Source organism: Mesitornis unicolor, unplaced genomic scaffold, assembly GCF_000695765.1.
Source record: "Mesitornis unicolor isolate BGI_N332 unplaced genomic scaffold, ASM69576v1 scaffold2725, whole genome shotgun sequence".
Taxonomy (NCBI): Eukaryota; Metazoa; Chordata; class Aves; order Mesitornithiformes; family Mesitornithidae; genus Mesitornis; species Mesitornis unicolor.
The window spans coordinates 39603-54143 of NW_010183313.1; positions in this window are offsets into that span (position 1 = coordinate 39603).

Consider the following 14541-nt stretch of genomic DNA (forward strand, 5'->3'; position numbering starts at 1 on the left):
AAGTCTACAAGCACCATAATATTTGGTGGGGGGGGAAACTGAAGTGAACAACCTGCCTTAGCTTTCCTGCTTTGGTTGTTTATATTTGAGGATGTCTTGTGATTCCAGAGTTTAATGCCAGGAGCGTTTTCTCCTCTGGCTTTTTAAGGCTGCATTTTCACTCCGGGAACTAAACCTAAGGAAAAGGGCATGGGATGAGGACCACTGCCGCATGGCGCCCCTTCTCCAACCTGAAGAAAGACTTGAAACAAAGCTTTTTTTGTGGTTGCAGACAGTCGTATCATGTATGGGAGGAGATGCATGGTCACTGATATGTGCATAGTTCACAAATCCACTGATATAATCTCTTTTTCTTGATTTTTGGCCTGCCTATAAGTGCTTTTTGTGCTCATGCACACCTCGTGCCACCGTCTTCTAGGACATGCAAAGGATTTTATGCTCCTCTGCATGGGCTGCTCATCTCACCACTGCAGCTGCTGCTGTGTTTCTGGCCTTGCAACTCTGTGAGAGCAGGATTTGTGCTTTATTATTGGCTTTTCAGTAATAAAATTGTACAGCAGGATAGGATTGAGGTTAAGGATAGATGCAGATAAGATCTAGGAAAGAATGAACTGAATAAACACTGGACAAAGTATCAGCTGGAGAAAATCAACTTTGTTCCATTAGCTTCAATCTTATGACCTTAATTATACCAAATGAATGATTGCTGTATAATTTTAGCCAGTAAAAAGACTGTGGCTAAATAAACATCTCAATATTCTTAGTAGAAAGACTGTGGACACTTCCAAATACAATTCTGTTTAAAGCATTTTAATTGCTCTTACAGTTTTTGTCTATTTGATATGATTCTTGCAAGACATTCACCAAAGTATCATTCAAAACTGAAAATAAAAAATAAAGTGCAAGTAGAAAACTTACTGACAAAATACCATGTGCCATCTGTATTAAATCTTTTATTTGTCAACATAATTTGTAAACACATAAGAGGCAAAAGATTGCAGAATGAATAATATAATCATGAACTCTTGCATAATAAATAGTCATATTCTTAAATTTTCTAAACAATTCTAGCCCATGCTTGTTTTGCAGATACCATTAAATAACAGCAATATATTTGGCAGCAAAGGCTCAAAGAAAGCAGAATAGTACATATGTAATGCTCTGTAACTGAAATTATGGAAATCCAGCTCCCAGTCAGCATCATTTAAATTAAGTAATAGAGGTAAACAAATAATCCAATCATTACATTAGCATTTGGAATTATATTTTGCTTATTTCACTCTGTTTAGCACCCTCACAACGTTCTATACGCCATATATTTTTGTACAGGAGATATAACACCAACCTGTCAAGAAGGGGTTTTTTGGCAGCTGAGGAGGGATTAAAAATTTCCTTGTGCAGGTAGTCATGTGAAATAATTTTGGCATACGCAGTACTGACAGCAGAAAATTTGTTAGTAGTTTAATTTGGCTTGTCCATTGACATATGCAGATTTTACTACCACCACAATAGATCAGGGCCGTACATGATTTTTCGTGTTATAAACTGATGGATTTTAAGTGGATTCTCTCTGGGGTCCCACGAAGGCTCCCCAGTCATCTTGCTGAGGTTGGCTGGCATGCACAGGCAAACGAGGCACTAACCAGCCAAATTTAAATCACTCTGATAATCAGATTGAAGGTGGAAACCACTGCCTTAGTACCAACTGGTCAATTCTTTCTACCTTGAACTAATGTTTCAGGCTGGTGTGAGATTTACTTTACAAACATAGAGGTCCCTATGCTTCGTTCTCAGGTATAAGATTATCTCAGTGAGAATTTATTTTTTATGCAATAGCAAGAAGTGGATTGGATGGGAAATTCTTTGATGTCTATTAGCTAAAATTAGGTGGACTCTGATTGCTGAAGACCTCAACATCAGATGCTGAAGACAGTGCCCATGGAGCTCTTTGCTGGGCATGACAAGTGCTTACACTTATTGGGCACAGCAGATAGATGACCAATGCAGGTGACCCAACTCTATATTAGTCCAGGCATTACTAAATAAATGGCCTAATAGCTGTCAAGTGTACTTGTGTCTGCAAATAATATTTGATTGTCCAGCACTTTTACATTGGAAAGCTCAAAGGAATCTTACAAGGAAGTTCAGATGTGTGAATATCTTGTGCTGAGATAAGATGCTTATGCCTGCCCAGAATATTATAATATAGAACGGATATGTCCCAGATTTACTGCTATAGTTATGCACTCAGGAGTTTAAGTGTTCATTTTCTTTAAAATATACAGCACTGCTATTTTAACCTTTAGAGAGATCCAATCCACAAACCAATAAATCTGGATACCAGTGTTTTCTACTTATCTATCTTTTCCACATCTTTAGAACAGGTAATTTTAAAGTTCTGTGCTTTAATCTCTTTTCCTTTTAGTGTTGTAGAATGATAGGCAACCCTGCAAAAAAGAACAGGAAATAAAACTTGAGGATGGATACGATCCTTTTATAATTACAGATCCATTTTAACAGCTACTTACATGAGGACTTTGCTAAACGTTGATCATCTCTGATATAAAAGAGAAAAATACAACCTCTTCCAAGTAATAAGAAATTCAGCTGCACAATCTCACACAGCAAAGGTTAAACAAATAAAAGGTTAAACCAGGAGATATTCTGCTCTCCTTGATAATACCAGCCATCAGTCATCCACTCCCATGCAGAGCCCTGACAATCCTAAACTACTGTGGGAGCTGGCTGGCTTCCCCTTTACATGTCATGGTATCCAGCTACTCATTTTTTATCTGTTTAATTATCATAATTTTTAACACTGTGTATAGCAGTTTTTCTCATCCATCTTTGTAAGTACTCCTGCCTCTCAAAGACAAATCTCGGTACCTGCAGACCAGCTTGGGAATGATGATGCCAATCAAACTGTATCTACTAAAACTATATCTACCTACACTAAAACTATATCTGCTGACACATGTTGGTGTGAGTGTAGTGAATCTCGGTACCCTCTAACCCAAATGTAACCTGCTGGCACCAGAAGGCTGTTAAGAGTATCTGAGTATCACTTTTACCAGGAGCTCTGTGTGGGTACAACACACTGATAAAAATGAATGTAAAAGGAGTTATTGACCATGCTGGTGAAGAAATGCAAATTTTTGTTGGCTATTTTCAGCCTGTCACATATTTTCAGCTTCTGTCACCAACTACTTTCCTTTCTTTTATCCATGTATAGTTGTGTTTTTTTCCCCTCTAACTTCAGCTCATTATTTTCAGTGAATTTGGGACATCTTCCCAAAGCATGGATTTTTGACAGTCAGTAAGAGAGTTAGACAGCCAAATTTACTCTTTTATCATGCTGTGGTAGGTGGTTGACCTTTTTGAGAAACACCGGAACGGAGATGAGTTAACTTGAAACAGAGTACAAGTGGTTTCACACCAACGACTTTCGCTAGTTAACCTTTAAAAATTGGCGTATAGCGTATCTGCTATGGGTCTCAAAATTCCTGAGCTTGGAGGCAAATGAGCCTCTTCACCATTTGTCTTTGTAATCAGTCTGTGTGTGAATTCAGTCATATTACCATAAACCTGAGGGAGGAAGTATAAAAACACTTACAAGTTGTATGAATTATCGGAGCATCACCTCTACTGCTATGCCGGCATGGAAACATGCACGGCAGAATGAACAGCTCTACGCATACCTACCAACTGGCCCGCAATAGCCAAAACTATTTCATGCTCCCCAGGAGGATACAACCTCCCAAATATCTTTTTCCTTTCTTACTAGAGCAGTTGCATACATGAAAGGAGGGTCAGTGATTTTTATAGTTGCTTTCACGAAAAATTTTCATTCCAATTTTGCCTGTGCTTCTTTGTGCTACTGTACCAGCGCAGAACCACAGAGATGATGGAGGGAGTGGAGCATCTCCTGCTGAGGAGCGGCTGAGGGAGCTGGGGCTCTTGAGCTTGGAGCAGAGGAGACTGAGGGGTGCCCTCATTCCTGGGGATCCATTTGGAAAGGGCAGTGTCAGGAGGAAGGAGCCAGGCTCTGCTCTGGGATGTCCAATGCCAGGACAAGGGGCAATGGGAGCAAGCTGGAGCATAGGAGGTTCAACATGAGGACAAACTTCTTTACTGTAAGGATGCCAGAGCATGGCCCAGGCTGCCCAGAGAGGTTGTGGAGTCTCCTTGTGTTCAGAACCCACCTGGACGTGTGCCTGTGTGACTGCTGTGGTGATCCTGCTCTGGCAGGGGTTGGACTGGGAGAGCTTTCGAGGTCCCTTCCAACTCCTAATGTTCTGTGATTCTGTGATGCTGTAGTGGCAAGCAATTCAGACCTTTCCAGTCCTTAATAAACAGTTATAAATGCTTTTTTGGCTTCAGGTGATTAACTTACAGAAGTTTTAGATAATTATTCTGGAATTCCCTTGATTTTCCAAGTTTAAAACACATCTATACACTTAGTCTTAATGTGTAACACTTAATGTGTTTACTAGCCTTTAATTTCTTTTTGAAGGTGATTTAGCTTGACATGAACTTTTTGTGTTTTACTGTAACTATAATATGAGTTTTAGCAGCAAAATTTATGTTCAATGAAACCAACATGGTGAATGCAATGTTCTGCCTGTAACTAAAATATCAATTCTCTGCCATCTTCCACTGATACAATCACCATTTTACAGCATGCATAGCCAGTTTACACCTAGGCAAGATTTACAAACCCACCAAGTCCACAGTCAGATTTGCAGGCCAATTTGTTGACCAGTTGTTGTGGTGGCTTCTCTGTCCTCTTAACCTGACAGGTTGCTCGATTTTGTTTTGGTGGAGATTTGGATTACTGCTTCCCATGAAAATTCTAAAATGCTCATTATCTGCTCCTTGCTCGTTAGGCAGAAAAAGGAAAGGACTTTTTAATGCATTTCATAAATTTTAGAGATTTTAGATTGTATTGACAGGACAGTTTTTGGTATAACTTTTCAACTTGCAACTACCTGAAATGAATACATTTATCAGTAAAAAAAAATAACAATGGGATTTTGGAAAGACCATGAAAAAATTTTAGGCAGTGAATTTAAAGGTACTTTACATACTTAAACATACTGCATGTTTACATTCTTTGTAACGTATGAATCCTTTGCATTCAGATTTTATTTCTGCAAGACTTCATGAAGCTATAGATGTATTTAAAGTTGTCTTGCAAGACCTGTGAATTGGCTTAAATAATAAATCGTTCTGCCTTTCTCTCCATGCTGAGGAATTGCAATGTCCAGTGCAGACTGGGACTGAAAGTGGCTGGAAAATGCTGTTAGAGTGTGAAGCATCGATGGGCACAGTGGTTTTCAAGGCCAGAAAAAGGAACATGGAATAGGACATGTGTAGATCTGAAGAAATACATAAATAGAGTCAGGTAGTAGCTTTGAGCATGGCAGCTTTGTAAGTGCCCATATGGAGGAAGCTCAACCAGACTTGGGGTAAAAATATATATACATATATACAGAATGCGGTGTTACATGAGAATGAGATGGAAAAACAAACAAAAACCAACAAAACCCAAAACAACACTTCCTCTGCATCTGTGAAATAACATTTATGAATAGTAATACCAAATCACAATTACGAACAGAAAGTTTTCTCTTTTTCATTTGAATGCTTTTGCATTCTCAATCTGTATTGTACCTTTTCAAATATTGGCATTGTTTAGGGAAAGCAGTTAGTAACAATTCCCAGCCATTATTATATGAAGCAATATTAACCACCTGATATTTTAATTATTCTAGTTGTTAACTCTCACTTAATTTACAGCAGCTGCTTTCTGGAGTTCAATACAACACTTATGTCAACAGCACAATCATTCTTATTAACTCTGTGCTATCCCAAGAGCAATGAAAAAGAGCACTCAGGGTAAACCATCATTTAAAGACCTAATAAATTTCAGCCAGCCTTACTGTCAGCAAGTAAAAATATGAAAAATGGAATTACATTTGTGGTTTAGATGTGACAGAAATACAATACCTGGGTTAATAAGGATCAATGGCAGCATAATCTCACTTGAATAGACCAAGGGGATTTAAATCTGAGATCTATTTCTTCCCACAAGGATCTGGATCTGATTACATGGCTTCAGGGTTTTTTTAATGTAATAGGTGTTAAAATCACACTCTTATTTATTATAGTTTTGTGAGCCCTCTAGCTTGTAGGTGGATGGAATCATTAATTTGGTTGACTCCTAGTGCCATAGCTCTCACCCTGCTCGCTAACCAGCTCCAGGTGGCTCCAAGGTTGGATCAGGCTCTCTCAAGCAGAACTGGTAGCTTTACAGTATAATCTCAAAAGGAGTGGGAAGTGAATGGAAAAAACAGATTTTGCTTCTACGATCTATCCTATATTTGCCTAAATGCAAAAGTTCATGTTTTTCTGTTTGGTTAATGAATGACATCTGGAGCCACTGTAATGAACTTAATGGTTTCTGGTAAAATTTCAACCCCCTATGGTTGCACTGGAGGACCAAGACCATCAAGTGGACAGATCCATCGGAAACAAAAAGTAAGCTGTTACACCTACCTATTCAGTTTAAATGGTTTTTCTATTGTTTGTTGCTATATTGTAATTTTAAAACTCTAAAATGTGTTGCTTGAGTGTTAGAAATTTGAGATTTATTCTTCAGAGACACAGAATCTGGCTTTACTGAAATTTCACAGCAGTGTTTCATTGCCCACTTTGTACCATTTTTGCCCTAAAAAGGTCATCAAGGCTCAGTTTAATGACTCTGAGGCATTCAAATCTGAGTATGGATGGTACTTTATTGTCAACAACCCTGCCACCTTCAGTATTACATGTGATGTGCAGATCATGCATAATTTGGAGAAAACCCAGCATTATAAAATCAGTTTCTCACTAATGAAAGCATTCATACAAATTAATTGATGAATTTCCTTGTTGGCTTCAGAAGCAACCTATTGTTCTTAAAGCAGTATGAGTTTCCAGAGAGTACTTTTCAGTTTATCACATTCTTTAGATGTATTATTAATTCTTTGGCTGCTGGTTGATTTGCTGTTAGCAGACTGAAAATCATACCTAATAAGTGTTTGAGAATGATGAGTTTTTACCTGGCCACTTGCTTGGTCACTTCCTGGTGCTAACTGGGGACAATAACGAAGAGCAAACTTTCCCAGTGTCTCAAAATGCACCATAAATTTTGATTGAGAAGAAATATTATGGGCCAGATCTGCACAAAATATAAATCAATAGAGCTTGTCCAGAACTCATCCTTTTAATCTGCAAGGACCTTGTCAACTTCTTAGGTGTAGTGTTTGGGAAATGAAAAGAGAAAAAGAGATGGGGGTGGGAGAAAGATAACTAAATTTTCAGAGAAAAACTGAAGCACATAAAATAGGATTCAAATTGAAATCTTCTACTCCTTTACTTGTCCTGAATAATCTTCCCTAAAATTGCCTTTTACTAATTTTCAAATAGTCCTTGCTTTTGAAGCAGTCAGTGAGGTAACCAACAAAGAATAGCCTAAATTGTCATATTTCAAGATTTCCAGTCCAACCCAGAGAGTTCAGAAGCATATGTTATTTTTCACCAAATGTTGACCGCCATAGTTTTTCAAATAAAAGCAAATTACTCTGATTTTGGGGATCTGACAGGAAGGAGAAAACTGGGTATTTTTCACACCAAGGGAAGTGGAAGAGAGCTGGTAAAAGCTCAGAGTTGGAAATGGGATGGTCAAAGAAGTGTTCCTTCAATACGTTTATGATTCAATATAAATTTCATGGTTGGTGTGAAGGAGAAAATGGTGTTAAATCCTTTTCATGGAGGGAAGATGGATGGTGAATGCAGTACACATGAAATAAGCCAAACCAGGGCCCTGTTCACCTCCTGTTATCCAGAGTGTCTTTCCCAAACCAGACACAGCTCCGAATCATCACTGTCCCATAACGGAGAATCTGGGGAGAGCTGTGGAGTTCCTAGAAAAATATTATAGAAGTGATATCAAGATGATATCATGAACTGTTGAGGATGATGAAATTATCCATTTCCAATTTAAAATAAAATAAATGTCTGTTATTAGAAGGAAAGAAAAAAAAAAACCTCTGGAGGGAGAGAAAGGAGCAAATGAGGATGTTAAAAATGACAGAGTAGAAATAAACCTCATGACCCACAACGATCCCGATGTGTGTTTATGTGCCTTGCGTGGGCATGTCGTATACACTTCATATCTTTACTTTTGGTAGACAGCAGCAATTAGGAGGACAGGCAGCCCTCAGGGGGCATCAACACTGCAGAGCTGCCAATTGTTTGACATTAGAAAAACCAAACTGCAGGAGCGTAGCCTTATTAAAGCAACAATCAGAGCTGAGTGTAGGAGTCCGCAGCATTTATCAGCTTTCCTGATTGCATCTCCTTGAATTTGTTTCTGTGGCGAAGCTGCAGCCTAAGAAATCCAGATGTAAAACAGTGGTTTTAACATCCCTCAGACTCTCCCCCAAAAAAACCCCAACAAAACAAAACAAACAAAAAAACCTTCACAGAAAACCTAAATAAAACCACCAAAGTCTTCTGTGTCTTCTGCATCTGAAAGTGCCATCTTGAAATATTTAGGAATGGCCATGTTTTTATTTGAAACACGGTATAAAGAGGCTTTAGAGAGGAAACAAGAACAAATACTCACTTGCTGAAGCCATACAAACCTTACTGATATCGAGATAAAATTGCCCAGTCGCTGCATTTGATAGGCTTCCTTCTTCTCAGTAATTCAAATACAATGGTAGTGGCTTACCAAGAGTTAATATTTATCTGACTCCTATTGTGAAAGTATGATGATTTGCTACAACAAAATTTGTGACCCATCCCCTATTGAATGTTTATAAAAGGTCCAGCACATCGTGGGTGCTGCTGTAAACAAACTACTAATAAAAATATGTCATTAGAGCTCTGGTAAAATGCTGCCAATACTTGTATTTATACTACAGATCTCTCTGGAAAAAAATCTAAGCTTGTGGGTTTTTTAAAGAAATAACTTTCTAGCTTTCAGTGTTGCAGAAGAAAACCAAAGATCAGGAGTTTGCAAGCATCTGGAGAAATCATGGTGAAATACCAATGCACTCGATTATAATTTTTTGGTTAATTTTATTTTTTTCCTGTTAATTTTGTTATTTTTAAGCTGAACTCACGACTTTGCATGAGCCAGACTAGAAACTTTTGATATTGAACTAGTACTATTATGAGGCTATTTTGGTTTTCACTTGTTGCTTCCAAAGGCTGCTTTTCCCATAGGAATTTTGTGTTTAACATTAACATTGAGCTAATAAGAACATTTTCTGTACTTAGGAGATCTCTTTAATCATGGTAGCCATGGTACTCTGTTGACTTCACCCCTTCTTCCCTCTCTAAGTTGCATTCACAATACCTTAAGCAATACACATTAGCCTCCTGGAGCCAGACCCATAGTTCAAGTCATTGTTGAAAATCACCCTGTTTTGGTGAAAAAAAGGGCTTTATAGTGTCATTCTGCTGTCACCTCCCTTCATGTGCTAGCCAGCTTTCTCACTTGCTTGTGATGGGGTAGATGCCTGTGAGAGAAACAGTGCAAATGGCAAGAAAATAACAAGAGAAAGCCTCAAAGAGATGTCATGTCAAACAGCCCAGAGGGACAGGAGGGAAAGAAGGGACTTGGGATCAAGGAAATCGTTTCCTTGTTTTTCATTCCTCCTGTGTTCCGGCAAACAGCTCTTCATGTGCAAATAAACCCAGCACCATCAGCAGTGCTTGTTTCTGTATTGTTTTTTCTTGTGAAGACAAAGTGGGACTTGAGGAGGGGATGAATTCACAGCAGTGTTTTAGGTAGGTTTTTTCAGTTCACTGGCATGTTGTGCCATAGGCAAAGGCACAAGTTTCAAACTTCTGCAAGCTAAATTAGCTTTAACAATGCACAAACCTGCGTGTTGTAAATAAACACATTTTGGAAAAGTTAAGAGACTAATTCTTCAAGTTCAGCAGAAGAATTCCTAAATTGGAGAGGTCCTCTTAAACTAATAGAGCCTTTTGAATACCCCATATGCAAGCACATTTCTTTCTGCATGGCCAATATAATAACATGTTAAACAATTTTAAAAAGGTCATCGTCTTCATCCCTTTGCTCCAAGGCAGGAGCAATGCATATTATCTACATATTCTGTCCAGGCAAGCAAGATATTCAAAGCAAGCAGTTACACCCCATCAAGTGACACTGAATGGCTGCCTGGAAGCTCTCATGTCTTATCCACATCATCCAGTTGAACCAGAAGTAAAACTTATATAAACTATATAAATAGATACATATATATATTAGAAGGACATAGTATGGAAAGACAAAAATGTACAGGCTCTACATAAACAGAAGACAGGACATGTATCTAATTTGGTGGCTTAATACTTCAGTGTCCTATCACAGAATCACAGAATATGAGGAGTTGGAAGGGACCTCAAAAGCTCCCCCAGTGCAACCCCTGCCAGAGCAGGATCACCAGAGCAGTCACACAGGAACACGGCCAGGGCTTTGGGTGTCTCCACACAAGGACACTCCACAACCTCTCTGGGCAGCCTGGGCTATGCTCCATAACCCTCACACTGACAAAGTTTGTCCTCATCTTCAGCTTGAACCTCCTGTGCTCTAGCTTGGGACCATTGCCCCTTGTCCTGGCATTGGACATCCCAGAGCAGAGCCTGGCTCCTTCCTCCTGACACTGCCCTTTCCCAATGGATCCCCATGAATGAGGGCACCCCTCAGTCTCCTCTGCTCCAAGCTCAAGAGCCCCAGCTCCTTCAGCCACTCCTCATGAGGAGATGCTCCTATCCATGAAGACTGCTGCTGCTGCCAAGCTAACACTGAGGCTATTTCTGTTTTGCTGCTGCTGGAGGAAGACTCTATGCACACATACATTAATTATGAGAAAAACTAGTAGCCTGCTGAAGAGCAGGCATGCCTGGTGGGTAGGTGCTCGTCTGCAAGGTGCCCCATAGCACTTCAGGAACTGTATGCTCAGATCAGCAGTAGTGCTCGTGCCTCCCCAGGCCAAAATATCTAAAATGTCTTGAACAACTTCAGTGACTCAGCAGCTCCCTAAAACTGAGAACAGGCAGGGGACAATTTGTAAACAACAAACAGAGCTAAATTCAATCAGCTGCTCACAACGAGTAATTTAACAGCTCTGTGTTTGCAGTTACAGCAGATAATTTTAATGTGGAAATTATGGCAAATACACAATCACTTTAATAGGATGATTAAGAACTGCGGGCTCCTGGGGAAAACATTTCAGCAGCGTGTGCACCTGCATCTATTAAAAGAAGCAAAATATATGGAATAACAAGCAGTAAGTCTTCATCAACAGTCCATCTGTGGGTGGTAGCACAGGCTGGTAAGAACTGAGATGGAAAAGGGAAAGCGGAAATACATTGTAAGGCAGCCTGGGATGATTCAATGAAGGTCTTGAGCCTAATGCAAAGTATAGAAGGATGCTGCTGTGTCAGACCAGTTGTGGAAGCTGATGGGTGGTGCGGGTTGGGAAGCCATGGGGGTCATGCTAGAAGTGGAAGCCGTGGCTTTCTCCCTCAGAAAACTCTTTAATATTGACAGACATTTTGCAAAACACATGGAATTTGGGTCATGGAGGAAGAAACACTAAAATTAGAAAGGCATAGGTAGTATCTTTACCACCTAATCAACTCAATCTGACCTGCTCATTTTTACCATAGACAAGACTATGCCTCAGTCCCTGGATGAAGTCTGTGCAAGTTGGCCAAAAACTAGAGGAGGAAACAATCTAAAGTGATCAGAAGTTCTTCTGAGACAATGATCTCACTGCCTATGTTTATTCATTGTTTGCTGGTAGGCAACAATAATCTTTAGGTCCTCTTGACATATGAGAAGTGAAAAGAATTATAATTGCAAAATACCAGTATTTTTTGTAAAAATAATTGACTAATTTTTAACAGATAATAGGTTTTATTGCTTTGGAGGAACACATTTGTAAAACGCATACATATTTACATGTGATATAAATATACAAGTACATAAACATGAAAAATGCATAGATATCTATTCCCTTCCTCCTCCTTTTGCATTGCAAAGGAGAAACAATGTACAAGTAAAAATATCTTTAGACAAATACTGTCTGTCTCTACAGAGTGGCTGCACATTGCTAGTTCCAGAATTATAACAACATGAGCAAAACAAGGCCCGAGAAACTTATTAACTGTGTTTATACACACCCAATAATTCATAGCTGCAAAGAGGCTTTTAGGCAGCTGGCTGCTGCTTCGGCCAGCAGTTTATCAGCCCTGACATGCAAGCTTTCGCTGATGAAATATTTGGCCTGCACACATGCCCTGCTTTCTGCCCTTCTTTAAAAAACTGCTTCTGCAAGTCAGCACTTTCCTATTAGCCCTCCTGCCCTGCTCCTCTTGGCTTTTCATTTTCTGCTGCAGCCACAGACATGGGACATTAGGAAGATCCAATTTTCCCATTACACTTACTCACACGACACTTCTATTAGGATGCTGAGCAGCCTTCCTTGGAACACATCCTAAATTGCTGATGACCGTTTTTGTTGGCTTTTAGTGTTATGTTTATTTTCCCCGCTGAACTAGAGGCCAGCTACCACTGGCTCGGGCTAAGTTGCAAATATCCACGTTAAGGCCACCAAGGTCACAGAAGAGGGTGATATGTTGTGTGGCTGCCAGTGCCAAATATCAGATCTAATGTGAGTTTATTGATAATCAAAGTTGTTGAGGTGGCCAGGAAAGTGAGGTAAAGGTCCTGCAGTACATAGAAAGTGATAAAGTGATTTCTCATCCAAATAAAGAAGGCTGGTATGTCCCTTCTATATCAGATGTATGTCCTTGGGTTATCAGGCAGGACTCCTTCAGGTGGAACATCTACCTGCTGCTAAATACACCATTATTTAGAGAACCATCTGAGTTCATCATCATTTACATTTCCCTTTAGATTCAGATACCATCTGCTGCTCTGTTTTCTTTTGCCTACTGTCACAGTCGTAAGCATGTAATTACCATACTCCTACTCTTTTTTTTTCATGTTCTTTTTCATTACCAGCTTAATTTCAGTCAGTTTTTGTCTTTAGCTTTCTTAAAACCTGCAATTATTAGAGAGCGCTTAATGAGATCAACGGCAATGTTTCATGCCGCACCGATATTTTTGAAACGGATTAAACGAGGACAGATGAGAAAGCGCAGAAAGCAATTTTCATATCAGAAAAATGGAAGGAAAAAGCAGCTCTGTAAAAAACCAGCATATCGTGAATTTGTGTGTATTAAACATTTAAATGAACTATCTATTTTTTCCTCATAGTGGCAAAATTGGAATTTGCCATCCTGAGAAAGTGTAGATCTTTGTAAATGATGAGTGCAGCAAAGTGTCCCCTGGCTCTCCCCCTTCTGTCCGAGTCCAGAAAAGACTCAACCCTGATGGAGGTTGAACCTCAGCGTACTGCTGGGTGTGCTGGTAGCTTCTGGGTTATTCTGCTAGTGGCATTTTCATAAAGTCAACTGGTGACTTTGGTATCCTCATCTCTCTCTGAATCCTATGTGCAGGTGGAACTTTTCCTAGCAAAACCCCATGAGTATGATTGCAGTAATTGTCAGCATTTTACAATTTTTAAAAAGCACCTGCATTTCATAATTACTATTTTGATCTCCAGAATATCCTGGAATTTTTAGCATCTGAAACTGCTGAGAAGCTGATAAGCTAACAAAATGAGAGCTGTGCTTCGCTAAGAGCAGGAATTGATTGAATTTGGATTGAACAGTGAGAAATGGCCTCTCAGAGGGTAGTTCTGCAACTGCTCTGTCTTGGGGACTGTGGCAAGGTACAAGAGCCTTGTCCCCATTCCCCTACAGGGACATGGGGGTAGGACCTGGCAGGCATGGTGCTCCTCTAGGACTTTGGGATGGAAGTTTTGGAGATGGTTTCTGGTTGAAGGGATGTTTTTGTTGTTGGGTTGGGGTTTTTTTTCAGTTTCTTAATGTCCTGAAGTCTTTTCAAAATTATCGCGTGATAGTGTCACCGTTGACTCATTAGCAGCTTGGAAATAATGCAACTGAACCGTGCCAGCATTCCATCCATCTTCACAGACAGTCTTATTGTGCAAGTGTTCATGCACTTCAAAGAGATTTTGAGGGGAAAAAAGACTGGGGAACTTTATGAGTTTTTTCTGAAAGTTTCCTTTATATTTTTAGTTTCTTGTAAACAGAACTTGAACTCTTCAAATTCTCACTTATTAAATTGTTTCCTCCTATAACTGCACCTGAATAAAACAGATTAAGAGCTATACAGTTTGCAGCCATAAGTTAGATATCACGGAGGGTAACCTAACTATAGAAACAGTAAAACTGTGAAATAATCTGGAGAGGATGGGGAATTTGTGGAATAACCTGTTACTGGGAGTTTCAAACAAGTGAGGCTGTGCTGTGCTGGAGATGGATTGGTTATAACTGATCCCACCTAGGGGCAGGAAGCCCTAAATTTCTGGTTTGTTATAATAT